This window comes from Pholcus phalangioides, unplaced genomic scaffold (genome assembly GCF_987345545.1).
Source record: "Pholcus phalangioides strain wild (caught in Gottingen) unplaced genomic scaffold, Ppha-v1.0 ptg000008l_1, whole genome shotgun sequence".
In the NCBI taxonomy this organism is placed as follows: domain Eukaryota; kingdom Metazoa; phylum Arthropoda; class Arachnida; order Araneae; family Pholcidae; genus Pholcus; species Pholcus phalangioides.
In genome coordinates this window covers 18787739-18812864 of record NW_028301601.1, presented here as the reverse complement: position 1 = coordinate 18812864, position 25126 = coordinate 18787739, and the positions used below count along the sequence as shown (strand labels likewise).

General features: G+C 35.0%; 1 long non-coding RNA gene across 4 annotated transcripts in view; it reads right to left on the bottom strand.

Moving 5' to 3' along the window:
- Positions 1 to 8110: 8110 nt before the first annotated feature.
- The window catches only part of LOC149083937 (uncharacterized), a 102343-nt gene continuing 85327 nt past the window's right edge, over positions 8111 to 25126 (bottom strand). For 3 of the 4 annotated variants that reach the window (XR_016192932.1, XR_016192929.1, XR_016192930.1), the window contains one exon: positions 8254 to 8416. This is a non-coding gene — a long non-coding RNA (uncharacterized LOC149083937). Of the gene's footprint in view, positions 8186 to 8253; positions 8417 to 25126 lie in introns of those variants that run through there. The other variant, XR_016192931.1, reaches the window with a different exon arrangement.

Here is a 25126-nt window from a genome sequence, read left to right as displayed (position 1 = left end):
AATTATTAGTATTTTTTTTTTTTCCTTTTTCATCTTCTTTTTGAAGTTCTGTCAAAATAAATGAAAAAAATATACGCAGTCAAACCTCGTTAATGAGTCACTCTTGGGAGAGCAAAGATATGACTTAGTAAGCGAGGTGACTTGTTAAGCAGAGTAACATATAGCTGTGCCAATTCCTGCCTGAGGACAATTGGGACTTCCAAAAAGTGACCCGGTAAGCGGAGTGACGTGTTAACCGGGCGACGCACTAACGAGGTTTGACTGTATATTACATTCACTGGCGTACGGGAAAATGTTGTAATTTGAGATCATTTTGGCTGTTTCTTCTAAATGCTTCGTTTTTTCCCTTATTTTCAAAATTGAGGCTTACTTGAACTTTTGAAATATATAATTAATATAATATCCATGGCGTAAATGATATTATAATAATTATGACTATCATGATTAATTAGGGTCATAAAAATGTGTTCATCTCCCTATCCGTCACGTACGCATACGTTTTTTTAGCGAATTAAATGTTTTGATGAATTACCCAGTGTGACTTGCAATAGGCTTCTGTTTCCCGCCTTTTGCAATTTTTACAAATTTTAGCGAGGGCTCATCTACTTGCCTTTGGCAATTTTTTTGGCTGCAATCGCTAACTTTGCTTGCCTATGACAATGTTTTGGTCGTAATTGTCTGCCGCTGTGGTGGAAGAGTGATCATAGTGACGGACTCTCAGCGTGAGGACCCGGGTCCGAATCCTGCCGACACAACAGCGGTGGTCGGCTGAAGTTGGTGGTTCCCAACTTCGATTCCCAACTGATCTCTCCGTTCGAAACTCTCGCCATAGAGAGAGCAAATAGGCCTACAACGATACACTTTTCAGGCTTGAACTTCTTTCATAGTTCGAAATATAGATGGCAACACTATAACAAGCCATTACACAGAAACAAACAACACACACTCACCTCTTCCAGCATTGCATCTAGGATATATGCAGATTTCAAATTTTAACATTAAAACAGAAACTAATTTCAAATTTAATTTTAAATAAGATTGAGTGAATGAAAACTCAATCTTTTGCTTCACTATGATGAACTGAACAGTTTCCTTTATATATTTTGAATCAACATTTTTGTTCAGTTACACTGACGTAATGCTATTTTATCATGCGCACAAGCTTTTTTTAATGCATTATTTTGAAAAGTTGCAAAAAACTGAGTATTAGAGACGTGTAAAAAACTTTATACTGACATAACACAGCATGTACAATGAAAAATATGTGCAAATAATTTTAAATAAATCAAAGGTTAAATAGTTATTTTAATGATATTTCAACTAGAGTATAATTTTTCACCATGTTAAAAGGTACGAGACCCCTTAAGGGAGCCACAGTTTTCAAAACAAAAATTGGTCAGTTTTTTTAACTTCTTTGTTTTGCCTTTTGCCATGGGTTAAATAAAACCTCTTAAATTGAGGAACTATGACGGAGAAGATGAAGACTACAGTGCCCGCTACTCCAAACCCCACGACGAACGGGAACCTGAATTTTCAATTAATCTCAATTTTAAGTCAATTAAATTAACTTAATAAAAATAAGGTGAAAACCACAAAAAACCTGTACCAAACAACGGAGGAAAAAGTACTATAATCGAGGTTACGATAAAATTCGATTAGAACCGAACCGAATCAGTTGTTTAGATTGAATAAAGTTATAATAAAGTCTACAAATGCCAATAAGTAGATATACATTATTGTTACCGAACGCACAAAAGCTAGAAAATAGGTCTGTCTAGATTCCACAGAACTGCAATAGCCTTTGAATCATAATCAAAAAGAAATTTATGAAAAAAAGATAATTTCACAGTATGGAGACCTTCAAAATAATTATCCGAAGTTATACTCATCACTTTTCTAATGTTAATCCAAACATTTGAATTCACAGATATTCAAATAGTATTGTTGTTCATTGAAAATCATGAATTGTACTTTCAGGCTGATTGAAACAGTTCTATTGAAACTTTCGAAAGCAGTTTTTCACCGTGAAGGTTGACGTTTCGTCGCAGTATAGTAAACTGGGACATTTTTCGAGTGTTTCAAATAGTAAAATTCAGATAAGATTCCCGTACTCCGAATAGTTTTTCCTCAAAAACTACTCATTCATAACAAAGCCAAATTTTCCGGATATCTTAATGAGACCATGGGAGAAAGATTCCTGCGATTAAAAATAGTTAAAATTTTGACCACCAGGTGAAAACATGGCGCCCTTTTATTGCATTTTCCTTTTTTTTCCATGAACCATATAGCGTATACAAATACAAATACAACGCCACAACAGGCAAACAGAGAAGAGCCATATGAGCCTTTGAAGAACCATATGAACCTTTGCTCGGATGCGGCGGACGATTATATTGTTCCTCGATAACAACCTACACCGTTGTTCAGTGCCGTCTTAACTCATGGGACTACCCGGGAACGGCCCGGGGGCCTCAAGAGAAGAGGGGGCCCTCAGTAAAACGAGTAGTTGAATTTTTCGAGAATATGCGAGGTAGGGCCTCAGAAAAATCGCTTTGCCCGGGGCCCCATGATGCTCTTAAGACGACCCTGCCGTTGTACGATAACAACCTGCACCGATAACAACTGCATACGATAACAACCTGCACCGATAACAACTGCATACGATAACAACCTGCACCGCACTACACAAGACTGACTTCTAAACGTAGGAACGATGGCGAATTTAAACCGGCAAGAGCCCCCAATGATTGACTTTAAGAGGAAATATGATCTCCGACCATGTCAGCGTCAACATAAGTGACCGGTGAATGGGAGGGTCTAAGCGCGTTCACCTGTAGACACAAATAAGGTTATTGACGATAAGGACGTATCAAATGTGATTTACTCGGCTATAATCATGTTTGTAATTTTGTTTGGCCATTAGCTTAGATTGTTTATACAGTATATTTTATTTATCCGTTATACGATTCCTGATTGATGATTTGCTGATGTTTCAAGATGATATTGTATCAATTTATTCATTTATTTTTTATATTTTGTTGCCTTCGTCTGAAGTGACTGTGTTTATTTGATTTTAATACAACTTTTCGGATACACCTATCCTTCGGGAACGCTTCGATATCTCTCCGCGATGGGAAGCGGGGAGCGTCCGGTCTTCAAAGGTAAAAAATTTAACTATTGTTTTTTTTTTAATTGCATAGATCTCCCGCGGTATCATTAAGGTATCCTGAAAATGTGGCTGTGTTCGGATGAGTAGTTTTCCAGAAAAACTATTCACAGTATGGAGAACTTTAATTATAATCACCATACGTTTCTGCATTTGCGACAACATTTTTTTTTAATTTTAAACAACTTTTATATGTATGTCAATAGAGTCCCATCTTTGTTGCGGAATAACGGTGGGTGACTTCGACCTTCTCTCCCATAATCCTTTGTGCCGCGAAAATTGCTGTTAGCTTCTCCGTCGGCCATCTTGAGCCAACCACCCATTCAACCCACGTAACCAGTGACGACTTCTGAAAAGAAGGGGAAGGGGGAATACCGGCATAAACTAAATAGCATGTAAACGGGTTGTAGTGAAAATCATTGCCATGTGTTATACAATGTATACAATGTATACAATGTGCTTTTATCAAAGTCTACTTGTACGATAATCAATATACCGGCTCCGTCATGCCAGAATCACGAATGTGCAATGGCTTTGTAAAAAAAAAATAATAATAACGTGGGAAAAGACGTTCGAATGTTTACTCTACCCATGTTACTTTATGGAAGTTATTTTTTCCGTTCAAGTATTACGTCATCATCGATGGGGGGGGGGGGGGGGTTTCCGATTTGCTGACTTTTGATGACAAGGGGGCAGGGGGGGGGGGTTTGGATAATGCTTACGTCATCAACCACCCTTTATGAAAATATGAGTTAGGATTCAGCGGGGCAGAGCTGATGACGAAATTTTGCTGACGGGGGAGGGGGAGGGGTCAAAAATGACTAAAAATTTGCGTACGTAATACTTGAACGGCCCCTTACCAGGAATTTTCCGGAATATTTTATTACTCATGTGAACGGGGCTAAATACTGACACATACGGGTTTTGTTCTATTAGTTTCAGAAAATTTATGTGAACTTCCCTTTTTGAGAAAATTTAGAATGTCCGCTATATTTTGAGTGATAATTTTGAGTTTTCTCTGATGATCTCAGAGATACCTATTTTCCAGCTCTGCACCCATTTGTTCATTTCAGAAACATTTCGCCCCCAATTTGTGTCAATACAAAACACATACAATATCATAGCTGCCAATTTTGGAGAATGAGAATTCGGGAGGTTTTTTCGCGCGGTTCCAAATTCCGTACAAAAATAAATGTAAAAGGGATCTTCTTAAAATATTTTAGGGATTTATCATTAGTAAAAGGGAAATTTTAGGTATATATTCCCGTTGCAAAAACCGTGACACCGTGCAAGCAATCGCCAATCATGGCCAACGAGTAGGTTAAAGTCCTTTGGGCAAATTACCTCTCTCAAAAATCAAATCTCGCAAACTAAAAAATCTACTTCGGGCCCGGAACGGGACGTATGGATGAAGCAGATATACACGCGATCGTGTCAATTTCAGATTTCGAAAGGCCGGATTGACTCTTACTGATTGGCTAATTCTGTGTTTCTCCCCAAAAATGATTTTTTTTTGGTGATTTGGCGACAATTTACATAACGCTAATGAAGCAGCAGTTGTTTTTTTTTTTGGTAAACTCTTGGGGAATAATTTTTTCTCCTAAATGTAGAGATTTTTTTTACAATCTCGGGAGAAATTCGGGATACATAAGAATTTTACTGGAGTCTGGCAGCTATGCACTATTTATATGGTTTTTTGCCGGTCCGCAAATTATTATTATTTTTATAATGGGATCCTCACGTATTCCCAAGGGATCAGCATGATCCGTCCAGGGAATTTATTAGTGTTAGTAAACATCCATGCCCAAACCGGGATTCGAACCCATACCTGCACAGTGAGAAGCTAGTAGTTTCCTAACCACTCGACTGTCAGGCGGCGGGCGAGTATTACTTCTCTTATTTATGTATTTATTGTGTGTGTGTGTGTGTGTGTGTGTGTGTGTGTGTGTGTGTGTGTGCCAGTCTTCGAATTATGGTTCATGCATCTCTCTTCTTATTTATCTATTTATTGCAGTCAAAGTATTTACTTACTGTCACCCGTTCCGTTAATTATTTTCCCCTCATTTATGTGTCATTTGCAATCTCTGAAATAAATTCAACCAATAAGGTGATCGGTAACATTCCAGTAAATGCAACCGATGCTTTTATTGGTTGTATTTTTCAGGTTTCATAAACGAACTTTCACGAAGCTTTTATGGTGTAATCGCGGCCTTGTTCATTTAAATGTCAAAAAATTTCGAAAAACTGCTAAATTATGCGCCCACTGAAAAAAAAAAAAAAACTCGATTTGAAGGCTTAATTCCTTGTCGAGAAGAGAATTGCGAAATCACTAATATGTCATTTGAATCATTGAAACATCACATTAAAAAATTTCCATAAAATTTTTGCGCAACAGAACTATTACTATCATCATTAATTTTACCTAACTAAAGTTTATTAGATCAACTCGTTATCGACCTCGAGACAGGAATTCGTATTTAGCGCAGGTGTGGCCCACAAGGAACACGTGAGCGATATCTAGTAGCATTTTTCGAACGTGCACGATGCGAATCGGACAAAACTATATGTATGACCCGGTTCGATATCTTATGCCCATGGAGATATAGAGATGGATATACAGATATAACTACTTCAAAAAATTGCCCGGGTTTCGAGCTATCTAGATCACATTTACATTTCACGTTTCAAGTTACTACTCATTCATGCCTTGCCTTGCATAGTGTATTTTCCCCCTTTGGAAAAAAAAAGAATAATTAATTATTAGTAGTAATTTTTTTAAAATAGATTTAAAAAGAAACTTCGAATGTCAATATGCAAATTAACAAATACTCTAGTCACGTAACTGCAATTTAATTCGCTTCAGAGTGAAAGGGCGTGAGAATAGTTAATAGCCGATAAAACTTCAGGGCGGTTCCAATGTCGGAGTAAGTAATCCAATAAAATCACGGGAATGTGGAACGGGAATGAATAATACAAGCTTAAATGAATAAGTGAAACGACTGAAAGCCATTGGCCAATCATTTGTGTGTTTTTATTTTATGAATTTTAATAGTTGATAATGACCGCATAACTTACTTTCACCGATTGTGAGGATTAATATGTTCTGCCTTTTCCACATTTAATTTTTTTTAAGTTAAGATAACACAGTGAAACCTCGTTAATAGGTCATTTCCGGGAGGGAGAGCGAGAAATATGACTCCGTAAACGGAGCAAGGGCCATGACTTATTTTTTGCTATTTCTTCTCCCACTGATGTGCCCATGCACATAAAACCACGTTTTCGTGTTATTCGAATGACTATAGTCTTGGAAAAATTTTTTTTTTATTAATTGCGTTATAATTAAATTGTTTATTACGTGTTACATTACACTGTTAATCACGTTAATTTATATTTTTTACCTTGATTATATCCATTCAATCACAAGATCGTGGAATTTCGCAAAAGCCCGGAATTTCGCAAGAGCCCGACACTTGGACTGCAGTACAATTATTTATGTTAAAAACATAGTATAGTATATAGTTTTATGTTAAAAACGACCCCAGTAATATTATATATATGATGATAATAATAACAAATTGTTCAGGGGCCCATGGAAATGCATTGAAAGTAGAGCTGGGTCGGTTAATCGGTCATTTGTTAACCGTAGTTGAGTTAATCGACAATTTTAGTTGAGTTAGGGCGGTATTCACCGACATGGTTTAAACCAGCGTTTCTTAACCTTTTTTTGCCCGTGGCACCCTTTGAAGCATATTTTTTTTTCCTCGTGGCTTCCCCTGTCTTACCCAGTCTTCGACCCTCATCTAGAAGCAAGATCCTTTATACGTATTGAATTGATTTTTTCAGTGAATTTATACTGAATGAAAATTTTGTAAATAAGATTGGCCTACAGACCACTGGCCTAGAATTTACTGAGCTCCCCGCTAATCCGAGTTCTATTCAGGACCGTCTCAAAATCATGGGCCCTCAGCCAAAGTGATGCTATGGTAGTCCCATACTTATAGCCGGAAATAAACACAGCCTACATATTTCCTACTTATTTTCAAAATTTATTGTACTATAAAAAATATCATAAGGTGGGATCGCTTATGGACATGAGACCCCAGGGCATGACCCCTTACAAGATTGGGGAATCTCCTAGGGAACCTGCTGCAAAATGTAAGAGGTGAGGCCCGGGTGGGTCCATGCCCTAAGACGGCCCTGGTTTTGTGGGTGGTTTTGTTGGATTCTGTGAGTGCATAATAGTTTTTATATTACTCACTAATATAAAAACATTATTTCTTCACACCTTAATTTTTCTTCTCAGCTCTCTGCAGCCCTCCAAACCACCTGTCATAGCCCTTTCTCCATTTTCTTCCGTGGCCCCCTTGAAGTATCCCAGTACCACCCGGTTGAGAACCTCTGGTTTAAACTGTAGTCACAATTTTTTGATAAAAGAGATCAATACGGATTGGTTAAATTCAAGTTTTTCACCAATCTACGTTGATCCCAAAAATTGTGACTACGGTTTAAACCATGTCGGTGAATACGGCCCTTCATCGACTCGATCGATCCGATCAGAATTCGATTAAAATTTTTATTAACAGTTTATAATTTCCCTTGACTTTGAGAATATTATTATACCTTTGTTATAAATACAGGGTTTTGTGTTAATGGACTGACAAACTCAGAGGGTTGTTAGTAGGCATCAAGAGGAACAAAAACTTGCAATGGAGCATAACATGGTGTCGCAAACCACGTTGAGAGGGTGAAAATCGCGCAAAGCGTATGCATGTTTCGACGTCCCGCCGGAACAACAACAAAAAAAAAATTCAATATATTTAACTACAAAAGGATTTATTTGAACGAACGCATTCGGCGATCAACTGGCATCCACCTTTCGTCTCCTCTGGACTCAGAACCTGCATGCGTTTTTCGCGATTTTCACCTTTTCAACGTGGTTTACAACACCATGTTCCATTGCAATTTCTATTCCTCTTGATGCCAAACACTCTGAGTTTGTCGGTCCGCTAACAGAACACCCTGTATTTATGAAAAAAATTCAATCAACAAATATATATATTTAAAAAAAAAGTAATATAAAATTTTTATTGAAACAAAATCTCAAGTTCCATTGAATTTCAATTAATTCGAAATCATTAAAAACGTTTTTTCAAATCAAGTTTGACCTTTCAGTAATTGGTATTAATGTCAATTAGATCTTATCTTCGAGGATCTCTCCTTTCTTATTCAATTTTCCGGTGCACACGTGACCTGTGAAAGAAACAAAACAAATATTTAAATTAAATATAATTCTTTCAAAATATTTTTTGATTGAAATTAAGAGTTCATCATATGTATAGATAAATTTAATGCTGAGATATACGATACTGAAGCTGCAGGTGGAAAGAAAGGGGATGTATATTGTGTGTTTGACGTCGATATTTCGTGTGTATTGACGATTTAGATCAGTGTTCACAAAGTGGGCAATATCGCCCCCCTAGGTGTACGATGGAAGGGTTCGGAGGGCAGCAGATGCTCTGGATTTGGTATAAAATCTTATGGGTTGACTTGAATTGGGGGCAGCACCTCCTAGAGATAGAAAGAAATATGAAGGAAAAGAAATGATCGGGGCTCAGAATTGGGGGATTTCTATGCCCCACATATAATCACCATGCGGTGTTTGTGAGCCAATTGGGAAAATTCTACGCCAAAATAAGAAGAAACGAAATAGGATGCTGTGTTTCAAAATGTGGCAAACTTGCTAGGTAGTCTGAATGACGTTTATGGTAAACAGTACAGAGGCCTTCTATCTCTAGGAGGTGCTGTTTGGGGGGGGGGGCGTGATGAGAAGAAACATTTTTTGAAGAAGGGGGCGATTTTTAACCAGAAGATTGAGAAACTATGATTAAGAGTATGAAACGTGTTGCAATTTTTTTTTTAAATGCTATGCAAGAGCGAATTCACTGTCATACGTGTCAGTCATATTATCATACCAAAAATTTGGCTGTACATATAATTTACCGTTGTCGACCGATACTTATAATTATCTCTATGTATCTGATAATTACCAATATCAAATTTATAATAATGTATGTATGTATGTACATAATGATAATTATGTATTATGTATAATGTATAAAATTTCTGATATTTGTAATGATAAATTACTTACAGTAGTTGGGAGCTATTTTTCACATGGTTAATAAAAGAAATTAATACGTTAACAATTTTAAAAACACCCAAGAAATAAATTTCTTTTAGCTTCAAGCAATCTTACGAAATTATAGAATATAGAGAGAGTTCAAGGATCCAATCCACATCTGGAGACATGCATTCCAATAGAAAAAAAAAGTAATAATAAAACGTGGTATTCTCCTAATTGAAATTACGCCCTTTTCTAACGCATAATAATTATCAATTTAAGTCAAGAAAAATTACATTCATGAAATTCTAGACTCCCTCCCTCGTTACAAAAATTTAACAACTTATTTCCAATTTTTCAAATACGTATGCATTTCTTTATATCGCAAAAAAGAAATTTTAATTAAATTTTTTTTTTTTTTTTGGGCATGGTGGAAATCATGGTAGGCCTTTAGGCCTTAGGAGAGAAACATTATTGCGTATTGTACTCGGTAGAAAAAAAATAAGGTTGGCACGTCAATAACGAGACGGTGTTGGAGAGAAATCCTTGGAAGACCAAGGCCAGACCTAAAAAAACTAGAATAAAAAAGACCACCTGTGCTTAATGACTTTTTCTTTCTTAGGCTTTCTGATCTTCTTAGGCCCTTTTTTTTACTATGCCTAGGCCTTTCTTTTTCTGAAATATGATTTTTTTTTTTTTTTGAATGAATTAAATATAGGTCACGCGCTTGTTTTGTTGCAGTCGATCACGTTATATGTGTGTAATAAAAAAATAGTGATTTTTTCCACCATTTTGTAACTGTTTTTTCTTTTAAAGTTAGGTGGGGCAAATACGTCTTATGTGCCCCGAATGCTAAAGTAAAATTTATTTTCCCGCTGATTTTACTGTTATTATTATTATTGCTGATAACCTAGTTTTGACAATCTGCTGAAAAAATATTTTACATGTGATGAATATCAGGATATATATATGGAAGTTTATAAAATGTACTTCCTATGAATATTTTGTGTGGGATATATTAAATACATTTCCGGGATTAGATGATGTTTTTCTTGTTTTTTGTCTGGAAATTTGGATTTCACTACTTATATCCTACTTTGACTATTTATGAATTCTAAAAATGCTTTCAGAATGCTTTCTGACAGCGACAGATGCTGAAGAGTATTTTGGAGAGTAATCTGGTAACCATTAGTACTTTACCGACAATAAATCTCAAAGAGTACATAAAAAAAAAGAATTCTTTGTGGTTTTTTATTGTGAGAGTGTTTGTGCAACAAAGGTTTCTAAAGATTGTTTCAATAACAATGGTTTCTTGAGAATGCTTCATCAACAAGAGTTCGTAAAGAGTGTTTTGACAACAAGGAGTTTTCTCCCCAAAGAGGAGTTTTTAGACAAAATTATTAAGAATGTTTTGGTAACAATGGTTTCTGAAAAGTGTTTAGGCAACAATGGTTTCTAAAAAGTGTTTAGGCAACAATGGTTTCTCTTGAAAACTATGTTTATCAAAGAATAATTTGACACAAGTGCTTTTTTTTTTACATATTCTGCAAAAATAATTTTTACGATACTTTGTTTAAAATAAAATTTTCATGACATATTCTAATACAATGAATTTTTAGGAATATTTTGAAAACAATAAATTTTATGGAATTTTATTAGAACAATTATTTTTTTTAAATAATTTCTGCAACAATGAGTATTTCACAATAATTTATGTAAAAACAAATTTTCATAATGAATCCATGAATTTTGCAGAGTATTTTGACAGTAATGAATTTAAGTGAATATTTTAACAACAATGAGTTTCAATGAATATTTTGACAACAATGAGTTTCAATGAATATTTTGACAACAATGAGTTTCAATGAATATTTTGACAACAATGAGTTTAAATGAATATTTTGACAACAATGAGTTTCAATGAATATTTTGACAACAATGACTTTTGAAGAATAATTTGGCGGAAAGGAAGTTTGAAGAAGAATTTGACAGTAATGAGTTCTATCGAATAATTTGACAACAATGAATTCTAACGAATAATTTGACAACAATGAATTCTAACGAATAATTTGATAACAATGAATTCTGACGAATAATTTGACAAGAATCAACTTTTCTCTGTCGAGTACTATAATAACACTTTATAACACACTATAAAAAATCTAATAAAACTATAATTTGGAAACAATTACTTTGTGTGTCGTAAACAATTTTATTCTACTAAGAGCGAGTGTGCTCCCCCCCCCCCCACACACACACACTTAAAAACTCGTTTTATGATACTTTTCGGATAATCAGAGTTTTCATAAATCCCAGGATTATCAAGACTCTACTGCATTTATTTTCTTCCGGAAACTCCAGAGAGTAATAAAATCTTTATACAGTCCAATCTCCAAGAGATCGGAGAAATCATTTCGTTATAAAGGAATTCCAGGTTTTTTTGCATTCTTCTTATGTAAACTTACTTCATGGGGGGAATCAGAAAAGTGTTCGTTAAAACGAGATTTTCGCTATAACGTTATCCGTTAAAACGGTATTCGATTGTATTTAGAAAATCCAATCTTGGAAACACTGACTCCATTAAAATTCCAACAATACTGCCCACGTACAGACACGTCAAATACACAAGATAAATTTATATAACAACTTAAAATATATGATGATACTGTACGTGATTTTGGTGTACAATATATAACAAAGCAGATGGATATTGCATGCAAGGGGAAGAACATATTCTTTATGATTTTCAAGGCAACACTCCCTTATTATGTAAATGTTTTATTTCCTCTGTATCAAAGAAACAAAAAAAACAAACAAAAACAAGAAATAATTCATATACACGTTGATTATACATGTAACAAGTCACGCATGTTTTCAATGCCAACCTGACACACCTTACAACGTAATAAAAAATCGCATTCAGGTCATTAGCTTTTTTAAGATATCAAATATTTCCTTTGAATCGTTGCCAAGAAAATCAGAGATCAGGAAAATGTTATACAGTAGAACCTCTCGATAACGGACACCCCTGTGGGACCAAAAATTTTTTCCGCTAATGGGGAGGTGCTATATACCAGTGGTTCTCAACCGGGGGGGGGGGGTGCAAATGGTGGTACTGTGATACTTCAAGGGCGGCCACGGAAGAAAATTGAGAAAGGGGCCATGACAGGTGGTTTGGACTGCTGCAGAGAGCTGAGATGAAAAATTAAGGTGTGAAGAAATGAAGCTTTTATATTAGTGACTGGACACTTACAGAATCAACTACCCATAAAACCAGGGCCATTTTAGGGCATGGACCCACCCGGGCCACACAGTCTACATTCTGCAGCAAGTTCCCTAGGATGGGGGGTTTTTCGCAGGTCCCTCTATATTAAATTTATAGTGTGAAAAAACAAAAAAAATGATGAAAACCATATCAGGCCTCCCAGGCAGCAGCTTTTTCAGACCCACTCTTGTGAGGGGGTCATGCCTGGAGATCTTGTGTTCATAAGTGACCCCACCTCATGGTATTTTATATAGTACAATAAATTTTGAAAATAAGTAGGAAATATTTAGGCTGTTTATTTCCACCTATGTGGGACTACCATAGCATCACTTTTCCTAGGGGCCCGGCCCATGATGTTGAGACGGCCCTGAATAGAACTCGGACTAGCTGGGAGCTCAATAAATTCTAGGCCAGTGGTCTGGAGGCCAATCTTATTTGCAAAATTTTCGTTCAGTTTGAATTCACTGAAAAAATCCAATACGTATAAAGAATCTTGCTTCTAGATGAGGGTCGAAGACTCCGGGTAAATAGGGGAGCCACGAGAAAAAAATTTTGGTTCAAAGGGGGCCACGGGCAAAAAAAAAAAGTTTGAGAAACACTTCTATTTACCGACGATTATGCGTAATCTATATATATCAAACTGATTTTCTGTGTGCGTGTGTATGTTCTCTATACTAATCCACAATTTTAAATCGATCGTCGCCAAATTTTGCATTTATAACAAATGGGACCCTACTTGAACGATAGGCTACTTTAAAAGTTTGTCAGACCTGGGAAAATGCCCCAAATGGGCAAAAAACTGTCGGGCAACAATGGTTTTTGGGCCTCAACAATCACTTTCGGAACGTTTACTTTGGTTACCGTGGTTCCGTAGAAATGCGTTTCAGACGTGTATATGCCTTTACAATAGTTTGTCACTTCTTTAACGCTACCAGTGTATGTATGCTCTCTCCAGCGTGGTCCAACCCCTCCGGGTAAATGGCTTACATCCCACCAGGGACAGAGGCCTGGACTACGACTGGCCTTTCGGTGAATGTATAATAGTTTATGCCTTTATAATGATTTGCCACTTTTTCAATAGTCGTCAAAATCATCATCAGCATCACTTTGAAGGTCAGGCGAAGGATGATCCCCATAGAAATCAGTGTTAAAATTGCCGATTTTAACTGTAGAAATGCAGAGATTTAGTGGGGATTTCCTGCCACATCAATAACTTTAAAAATTGTACTGAATTCTCGATTTTTGAAATATTGAGTTTTCGCTTAGAGATAGACGAAGCCCAGGAGATTAAATATGACGTAATTAGACGGACTTACCTTTGAGTTGGATATTCATGAAATAATATTGATTTCAACTTTTTATTTATATCTTTTCAAGCATGAAAAGTAATGTCTCCATATTGTTTTTTGATATTCAACTGCATAAATTAATGTGGGTTAAGGTATTTTAAAATTAATTATGGGCCAGTAAAAAATTCCACAGCTTTAATCAAGCATTTTTGGGAGCTGAAACCGGCAGATGGATAACTTGGTTCAGGGGGGGGGGGATCGAAATACTTAGCGCCCCTTAAAAAGTAGGAAAAAAATGCATTTCTATTTTTCTTTACATCTAGATTTATTTATTTCATGAGTCGCGCAGGAAGTCGCCATATTGGTTAACGTGGACACAGTTTGTATGTCCCACAAAGAGAGAGGTATCACGTGATCCAAAAAGCCTCATTGAAGAAAACCCGAGCAGCGCCGGGTATTATAGCTAGTCTAATATGCAAAGTAGATTGTGTGTGTATATGTTCTCTATACAAATCTACAATTTTAGTTCGATCGTCACCAAATTTCTCATATTTACCAAATGGGACCCGACTTGAACGATAGGCTACTTTAAAAGTTCGTCAGAGCAGGGCATATGCCCGAAATGGGCAAAAAAAACTGTCGGGCTACAATCCCGGATAATACAGATTAAGGAATTGATCGGATGATCTGGTATTTCAAGTTGTGCATAAGATGCAGTGAAGCCTCGATATACGAACGAATATCCGAAATAATAAAAGTTGTAGCGATTTCAAAGTCCTCGTAAAGAATGTTGTTATAGAAGGGTTATCGTAGTAAAGGATATCGTTGTATCGGGAGAAGTTTAACATTACAGACTACAGGTTATTACAAACATTAGAATTTGAAAAAAAAATAGCGTTGTAGAGGGATTTATCGTTATATCGCGTATCGTTGTAGTGAAGTTTCACTGTTATATGTATCTGTTTTGAGGGCATTGTAAGTAAATTGAGCATGAGATATATTTGTGACATTGGAAACCGTTATTTTAACACCCCCCCCCTCCTGAAATGTGCCTTTTCTGTCATACAACCCCTATTCGGCGGTCACCTCCGCAGACGGCCACTTTTTTGCGGAACGCTGAATGGCCGTCTTAGAGGAGTTTTTCACTGTGGTTTGATTACATTTATTTCTAAAATATGATTGACAACAATGGTTTCTGAAGACCATTGTTGGTAGTATAGATTCTGAAAAGTATTTTGGCCCAAGTGTGTTTGAAAAAGTAATTTTAAAGAGTTTTTGAAAAAGTAATTTTAAAGAGTTTTTGAAAAAGTAATTTTAAAGAGTTTTTGAAAAAGTAATTTGAAAGAGTTTTTGAAAAAGTAATTTTAAAGAGTTTTTGAAAAAGTAATTTTAAAGAGTTTTTGAAAAAGTAATTTTAAAGAGTTTTTGAAAAAGTAATTTTAAAGAGTTTTTGAAAAAGTAATTTTAAAGAGTTTTTGAAAAAGTAATTTTAAAGAGTTTTTGAAAAAGTAATTTTAAAGAGTTTTTGAAAAAGCAATTTTAAAGAGTTTTTGAAAAAGTAATTTGGCAACGACAGACTCTTTGATTACGTAAGCAACAGATCTCAGAAAGAAGTATTTTGACAAAAATTTATTCTTCGCAATTTTTACAATTGATCGCAAAGAACGTAGCGACAACTACGGTTTCGAGACATGATTCTAAATTTATTGTTTCTAGACAGGGTTCTAAAATAATTGTTTCGAGAAGTGGTTCTAAAATAATTGATTGTTTCTAGACATGGTCTGAAATAATTATTTCTAAACAGTGTTTCAGCAATAATTATTTCCAAACAGTGTTTCAACAATAATGGTTTCTAAATTGTGCTCTAACTATAGTGGTTTCTAAAAAGTGTTCTAACAATAATGGTTTGTAAAGAGTGTTCCAAAAATTATGATTTTTATAAAAACTGTTCTTAAAATAATAATTACCAAAAAGTGTTGCATCAATAATTGTTGTATTTAAGAGAAGTGTTCCATAACAAATGTTTCTAAACATAAAGGTGTTCTAACAAATGTTTCTGAACATAAAGGTGTTCTAACAAATGTTTCTAAAATGTTGTTACAAAAGTTTCTAAAAAGAAAAGTGTTCTAACAAAGGTTACGAAAAAGAAGAGTGTTCTAACAAAGGTTTATAAATTACAGATTACATTGTTTTAGAGTGTCCTAAGAATAATAATTTCTAAAAAGTGTTCTAACAATAATGGTTTTTAATGATTGCTCTAATAATAATGATTTTTAATGAATGTTATAACAATAATGGTTTTTAATGATTGCTCTAATAATAATGATTTTTAATGAATGTTATAACAATAATGGTTTTTAATGATTGCTCTAATAATAATGATTTTTAATGAATGTTATAACAATAATGGTTTCTAAAGAGTATTTTGACAATATTAAATATCAAGAAGTATTTTGATTATAGCAACTGATTTTTTTTAAAATAACTTCTGCATCCATACATTTTAGTAATATTTTCGTTAACCATCCTTTTTTCTAAAATTTACTGCAATTTTAATATTCGCGCTATAAATATTTTCGAAAAATAAATAAAATTTTCACGATATATTATGATTTTTTTTAGAAGAAATTACGAATTTATTTTGAAAGTATTTTCACAGCAATAAATTCAAAAGAATTTTGTGGCAACAAATTTGTTTTGATCACTACAGCGGGACTAGACATTTGAAAGCTGACGTCATAAGTACGACACAAATCCCCAGCGCCAAAAAATATGAAACAAACTACAAACTACATATCTATCAAATTCCTCACATTTAGAACTTAAATCTTGAAAAAAAATTGCATTAAAATTGCAATGGTCACCAACCTTCTGCCCGTGCCAGGGTTCCAGAAATCGATCTTTTTGATAAAATTTTTGTTCATTAGAAATCAGTTTTGATTAAATTCAATTGAATAAGTAGAAAGGGTCTCGCTCTTGGATGCGGGAGGGGGGGGGTCTCTGAATAAGACAGAGGGCCACGCTAAGAAAATATGGTCCAAAGGAGGCCATGGGTTGGAAAATGATGAGGAAATACTATTTTAGCCTATTTCTACATGTAGCCATAAATGAGACATAAAAATTTCTTAGAATACAGAGAGACTTCGGTTAAAGAGCGGTTCGGTAAGAGAGCAATGCGCATAACGAGCAATGATGTTTTTTGAAAACAAATTGATTCGATTAACGAGCGATGATTACGAGTGATGATTGCGAGCAAAAATTTTGCGCTTTGTTTATTTATTTATTGCCACGTTTTCACAACAAAGCTGATGATTTTTCGCTATCGTGCACACACTTATTGTGGAACTGTAGGTAATATTCTCCCCTACAGCGTCCGGTCAGCGTGTCTCACTGGAAAAATTGAGTGCGACTGTTATACGAAAAACTAGATGTCGCATTATAATCGCGCGTATGTGCGCTTGTTTTTCATATAAATTTTGCTTGGCCAGGAGTTCATTGATGATTTTTGTCGCACCACGGTCATTTCTGCACACGAGGGCTAATTTATTGCCGATTCCGAACGGCAGGCAGACTTTTTTTATACTCATCGAGAGGTTGGTGCGCTCACCCCTCGATGGGGGAACTCCCTGCGGTAGCAATTTTTTGGCCAGGAGTTGAAGATGACGAACCGATGGACCTCCATTGCAAGCACACAGCAAGGGCTTATATTGAAGGTATCTTTTCCCGAGGAAGAGAGAAGTGTGAGAAGTCCCTCACTTTTCAAATGTGATTAGAGAGATGTGTAAACTGTGGGAATCAGTACAAAATTCTGCAGAAAAGTGCTAATGAAATAGAAGCACAGTAAAAATGTGTCCAAAAACAATGCAATTTCCCATCTCCGAGAAATCGTAAAAAGACAAAAAGCTAGTGTCATTGGGTACATTATTTTTAATATATATAATATATATATATATATATATATATATTATACTGTATATATTTCTCGTGAAAGCTCTAATTCTTCACCTCTTTCTGCGTGTGTGGCCCCCCTAAGCACTCGTAGCTCTCCTTTCCATTTGTGGCCCCCTTCTATCTGTTGCCCCTTTTAGAGTATCCCAGGGCCACAAACGGGCCACATGGCATTAGGTTGCGAACTACTGTAGTATTATATAACACGCAAAGAAAAATCATTTCACTGAAAATTTTGCTGTCACCTATCGAATAAAACTGTTATAATTTTCGCTCTGGGATATTCTGGGGGGCGGGGAACACAGGTGAAAATCAGATGAAGGGGACAGAATGCTGAAGAGGGGCCCTCAGAGACAGAGGTGATAGATTTCAAGTGAATTATGGTAGGAGAAGATGTTAATACTTTCTGACTTCAGCACATCATGGAACCAGGGCCATCTAAATCCATGGGCCCATATGGGCAGGGCCCGGGCTTTCATATCCATGGGGGGGGGGTGGCACATGATGAGATTTGGTACTACAATTTCTGGATGCAATTAATATGTAAGCTATTACTTCTCTCCAGCCAAGTACGGGTGACCCCAGAACACTTTTTTCAGTGCCGTCTTAATACATGGGTCCACCCTGGAACGGCCTCAAGTTTGAAAGGGGGTGCTCATGATAACCATATTTGGTCAAAAATGTTCGAGAGCTTCAATATGTGAATAGCAACCATACTAGACAGTCATTTCTATCCAGGTACGGGGCATTAGAAAAATTACTGTATCCAAGTGGGGGAAGCCGATAGGGCCCTTGAGACGACCTTGCACTTTTCCTGAAGACCCATAACGTTGAGACGCCCTCCCCACAAGAGGGAAGTTCACTGATTTCTATCCCAGGATAGGCACGGGCCAAGGTCAATATCTCTGAAAATTCATTAGTTCGTCCAATATATATGCATTTTATTGTATTATATATTATTATAATTATTATTGTGAATGAATAATTGTAGAATGAATTATCCGTGTTCCATTATTTTCTATGGGTAAGTGTGATTCGAATAACGACCGATTCGAAAAAACAAGCACGTCCGCGGATCGAATTAAGCTCGTTAACCGAAGTTCCACTGTATATTTATTGTTATGAGATATTTAGTACTAAAATGTCTTTCTGATTTTCGCGATTCAAAAGCCATAAAAATTGCCAGTTTTGTTCCCAGATTCTAAAGCAATATGCGATATTAATTGCCTTGCATATCTTTGGAAACATTTGGAGATTTGGACATTTTCCTTTTGAAGACAAACTTCGCAAGTTTGTCGATGTCATAACGCTAAAGAATCCTTCGAGAAACTTCCCGGCTTTTCCCTGTCTTTACAAAAGCGCCACCACAGGAGAATTAGGAGAAGTTTATTGAGATTCCGGAAAAAGACGCCTGCGTGCAAATATGCGTAAATAGCTGTTCTGTAAAAATTGAACTGTGTTGCCTTTCGAATTACTTAGTGCTTTGCCATCTCCAGTGCTCCTAAGAGACATTATCCATAGAGCAATATATACTTTCCTCCAACCACACACTTTTGTAATATTGTTTGCGATAATATATTTCGCAATGTTTTCTACAGAAATAAATTTCCATGATATATTCTGATTAAATTACTAATAGCTAGAAGTAAAATAGATATAAATAATATTACAGGTTAATTAAATTCTAAATTTGATGCGATTCTCTACCAATTAGTAAATCTTATTATAAAGTAAGGCCGGCCCTTACGTACTATTAATTGATCAATGAATTTCGAAAAAAACTTTCATAGCAAGATTGAACATTTAAAAATATTATTTAATAATTGCATAGTGATTACGACACAAATCACCTCATATACGAAAAATTGTCAGCACCAAAACATACTGAGCAAACATACATATTTATTGAATACCGTTTTAGGTCCGAAATCTCGAAAAACGCCGTCCTTATAAAATTCCAACCATAACTACTCACGAGCAGACAATTCATATAAAAAAAAACAATTACACTTTTGAAACTCATATAATGTTTTCAATGCCAACCTGACACACCCTACCACATAATAAAAAAATCGAATCGGCTCTCCAAAGATATCAAATATTATCTCGGAATCTCATTGCCGATAAAAGATCACGAAAATATCATAAAAACATCATATATACTTAATGATTTATTTTTGTAAAGAAACTTACGTCAAGTTTTAGGGTATTTCTACATCTATATCCATTCTAATATCCATAAATAAGATCTAAAAATTTTCTTAGAATATATTTATCGTTATAAGATATTTGGTCATAAAATATGTCTCTGGTTATCATGACCAAAAAGCCATAAAAAAAATAGCTAATTTTCTTCCCCCAATTTCATGATTCTTAATTGCCTTACATACCTTTGGAGACATTTCGATTCGATCATGTTGATAAATAATTTATACGGCATGTTAAAGCCGTCATGAGTCTAGGTGATTAGTGGTCTCGCGTGACAAAAAAGAAAATAGTCGTGCAATAAATAATGTTAGATATCGTATTGCTTAGTCATTGTTCTGTCATAAAAAATATCCACGTGAAAAATAATAATAATAATAACGAGAGGAATATTGAAAGGGAAGTGGAATATTATGGAAGTCATTATGGGATCCGGGGGTTTTTTGTTGCTGATTCATCAAAGGGTGTGTCGGGTATTCAAGCCGCGATAGATCAATGATCGTGTGTTATCGTTATTGTTATTATTATTATTATTATCTGGACTGAAACGTATCGCTATGAACAATGGGCTGACGTCATTTTTTTTAAGTATAAGTTTTCAGATTTTATTCTATGATTTTTTTTTTTCAATATACGTATTTACATATTAGTTATCGACCTCTTTCTGGATCGATATCGAAATCGGTTATTTAATTTACGATTAGAGAGATTAGAGAGCATGATATGTATGATCCATGGTAAAATTATGTAATTATGTTATTTAATAGGGTCAATAATTCGTTTTCCGACTAATATCTGAGGTCAGGGTAAATAACCTTTAATTACTCGTGAAATTTATCTATTTCTATTATTTAGCGCGAATTTTCACTCGTTTTCTTGCTTTGAATTTAGAAAATCTTTTAAAGTTTTGATGTATTGAATAATGAATGAAAGCTATCATTATATGGAGAAGAATCACGTACCTGTTTCTGAAGAAATTATTCTTTAAAATTAATGAAACAAAACATTTCTTTTTTCAGTAAAAATTTATAAAATTATATTGTTCCGCGAAACATTCGTGAAATCTGTGTTTGAGGAAATTGTAATCAAAAATTAATCATTATAGAAATATTTGAAAAACCCGTTGCAGCAGAAAAGATTTTTACAATATTCATTATTGCGTGAAAAACATAATATCCAATTTTTACAATATAGTGTTAAATACTTAATAACAGTCGTTCAGTTATTGTTACAGAAAGTATTTTTTTTGAATTTATTGTTTCGGAAATTTTCAAAAGGATTTAGTTATTCTGATTTTTTTATATAAGGCGTATACATACTTAAATAAGATATAGATAGCCATTTTTAAGGGAAGTGTATTGTACTTTCTCGTGATAGATGCACTTTTTTGGGTTGCTTTGTTTCAAATATTTACAGTATTTGACATCTATATTTTTACGGGCGAGTTTTTTTTTTCATCCGCGTCGTTTGAGCATCGACCTGTTGTAGCCTTTACATTTGTATTTCAATGGTTTGAATAAATTCTAACATGTTAAATGCCGCAATGTCGATAACAAATGCTTGGAGCAAACAAAAACAAAAGAACCCGAATAATTCTAAGAATTTCATTTCTATACAATATATTTGAGAAATTTCTTTTGAAATTAAATATTTTAAATTTATTATGGCATTACAAGTTCTTCAAAAATTCTCCATTGTCAAAAAATTATTACTGAAAAATAAATTTCCTTGAAAATGTTATCTAAAAATTGTACTATTTTCGAAAATATTTCTTCAAAATTCGTTTTTGTAAGAAATATTCTTTATAATCTGTAGTAGCGAAGAATACTCTTTCATTTGATCATTTTGGTCGCATCAGAGTCATTTCCTGCACACGAGGGCTAATCAGACCAGGACCTACAATTTATTGCCGATTCCGAACGGCAGGCTTGTTTTTTTATTCTCGTCGAGGGGGTTGGAGCACTAACCCCTCGATGGGGGACTCCTTGTGGTAGCAATTTTTTCCTGCGATCTTGTCGCCGTTTTTGTTGTAGCCCTGCGTCAGGAAGTTTTTCTGACAAGGACGAATCGGGTATCGAACTCGCGACACCTCTAAACATCCTTTGGTACTTTAGGCAAGTATCTTACCGACCTGGGCTACCGCGCGCTACAAGAATACTCTTTAATGTTCATTTTTATAAAGTTGTAGACGCGTAATAAAATATATTGTAGAAAATATTCAAATTTTAGTATTGTGTATTATACGGCGATTGGTAAACTCATTGCTGTTTAATACTTGAAAAATGAATTGTTTTAGTATAAATTGAGAAACATTTATACATATATATATATATATATTTCCTTTTATTTCCTTCAGAAAAATATTTCCCGAAATATGTGCATTCCGAAAATACCTTTTCCAGTTGATTGCCATAGGAAAAAAAATGACTATTTTTTAAAATACAATTGAAAATTCATTGTTTCAATAAATGTTCTATAAAAATTTCATTGCAATAGATAAGGTAATTTTTTAAAACTATTGTGAATTTTTTTTTAAATTGCATAAGATACCTTACAGAGCTGATTGATTCATCAAATACTATTGAAAACTCACTGATTTAGCCATCAGCGTCAAAAACTGATCGTTACAAAAATTTTGAAAGGGAAAAAATATTCCAGAAAATATAATTCCGATTGCGTGTATCCATTGTTGTTCTTTCTTTCGCTATTGTATTAAAGAAAATTTACTCCGTGACATTTGGATAAAAATTTGCCCAGATGTCGGTCTTCAAAATTCTAGATTTTTTGAAATTTCAGCGCGTAATAAGTAGCAATACTCGGAAATCGCAACCACCAATATATCAACGAATTTTCATTTGTAGAAAATTTATGTACCTACAGCGGTTCAATTTTTTCTATTATTTTGTTGATATTCTACTTTAAATTTAAAATGATGTACATATTTCTTATTCTTTCCGGGCACTATTCGTAAGAATACCTATCATAATTTAATATCGATAATTAATGGTTTCGTTTCTGAGTTCTAGCACCGTACATAACAACATGAACTTGAACGTTCATTTCAATGACTTGAATAGCACCTCCGTATACATTTTCCCGTCGTTCCAATTAGCGCATGTAATTGACGAGTAATCGGTCGCGTAATTGACGAGGAGGAGCATAGATGCCTAGCCGGAGCAATAAAAGCAATAAATTCCCAAAACCGAAAGCCTATATCAAAGCGTAAAAACGCTACACCGAAAATAACCAAACACGTTCATTGCACAATCTCGTCACGTGCGACGTTTCCGGAGAATCGCAGTGTGTGACGTAGGAAACCTAAATCATCTTACTTTAGGCAAAATAGCATTCTGAGGTAGAGATGTAAGGAGAGATTGAGATAGATGTGAGCAATAAATTTACAATATGATGAAGGATAAAGGACGTTCTCAGTGAAGGTGAAAAGCCAGATACACAACAGAATGCTATTTGGAATCGGACGACACTCCTCCGTCATTACTGCGAGTTACAACGTGGAGATTCCCATTCTTACATGGATCCGTGTGTGTGTTGGGGTCTTTGCACGTCTTATGAATAATTACTCGCTGTCGGTTATTTTAATTCCAGTTTGACATTACATGACTTTTCTCTTGATTGCATATTCATTCAAATATAGAGTATCAGAAATATCTTTCACTACAAAGAAAAGAATGAAATTCGATTTCCATCCCTACCAAGATCTTGAATAGACGTATATCCAATTAAAGGACGTTTTCTAATAATCTGTGGATCTGATGCTCGCTATTTGGTTTCGGTAGGGGCTGTTAAACTATTTTCTTTTTCAAGTGGTTCCGCCTAAAACCTATAGTTTATACACCACATCGCTATAACCTTTTCTCTTGCTTTTCCTCTTGCTTTGCTCTTTTAATGAGGCAACTAAGAACCATTGCTTGCATCTAACGGAATATTCACCGAAATACCACACATGGAAACATTCAAATTACATGCCTCATTATTGCAAAGGTAAATATCTTATAAGCAAGGAAATTTCGATACGTACAACACAGGGAGCCAAGAAGAGGTGCATGGGCTGGCGCTCAGGGCGCCCTGGATGCAGACTTCTGCAGGATCTCGAAAAACACTAACTTTACCTTATTTTAATTTAATCCTTTGAAAGGTGGTGGGCTAAATGGTGCCCCGCCTGCTTACATGTTTTTTTTCTACGGATTTTGGAAAAATAACTGCCCTACAAAGGGGTGTTAGGGTGTCCAATATTGTCTTTTGCACCCAGAACGTCAACTGACTTTGATACGCTTCTGGTGCTAAGAAAAGTCCCTTGGCCGCATTTTACTGGTGAACCGTTCATTGTAGAAGCATACTTCAAATTAGAAAAGTATCTAAATAACGTGTAGACTTCATTCATATTGCATGGAGGTTTCTTATTGGTTGAAATAATGATAATATTTCATTTGTTTACCCTTTTGAAGAAAAAAAAACTGAATCAGATAGTTGTTGCCCTGTCTCTCCGGAGCCCAATAAAAAAGTCTATGTTTTCAAGTGCAATATTTACTTGGATATTTGAATTGGAAATCTGAAAATGTAGGAAAGAACCGTACAAACCATAGTTTCCCAAACTTTTTGTTCTATCGCCTTCTTCTTCAGAAATTTCGTCTCTTATCGTCCCGAAGTCAAGCAAATACTTAGTTACCTATGTTGTACCCGTAGCTTCCATCTTCCGCTTGGACCTTCTCATCCTCCCCCCCATAGAGAGCGATATTGCCCAATTTGGGAAACACTGAAAAATAAACCAACGGATAAGTTCATTCTATGCTTCGCGCACAGTATTTGGATACTTTCCAAATTGGAAGTATGTTTCAAGGATCAACTATTCGCAAGTTATTCAAGGATAAAGGAACTTTCCTATGCTCTCTCCCTGTATATCTTTAAATAAATAAATACATATATTTATTTATTTATACAAATAATTCACGGATTTATGCGCAGGAAAATACGGTATTTGTTAAGCATCTTGTGATTAAAAGAGTAAACAATTTGACTTCATATACTATAATATTGCCCTTTTAGAACCTGATGCCACAAATGCGTGGGTTGATTTTTCTCACTGTAGGATTTATTTATTTTTTTAACCTCAG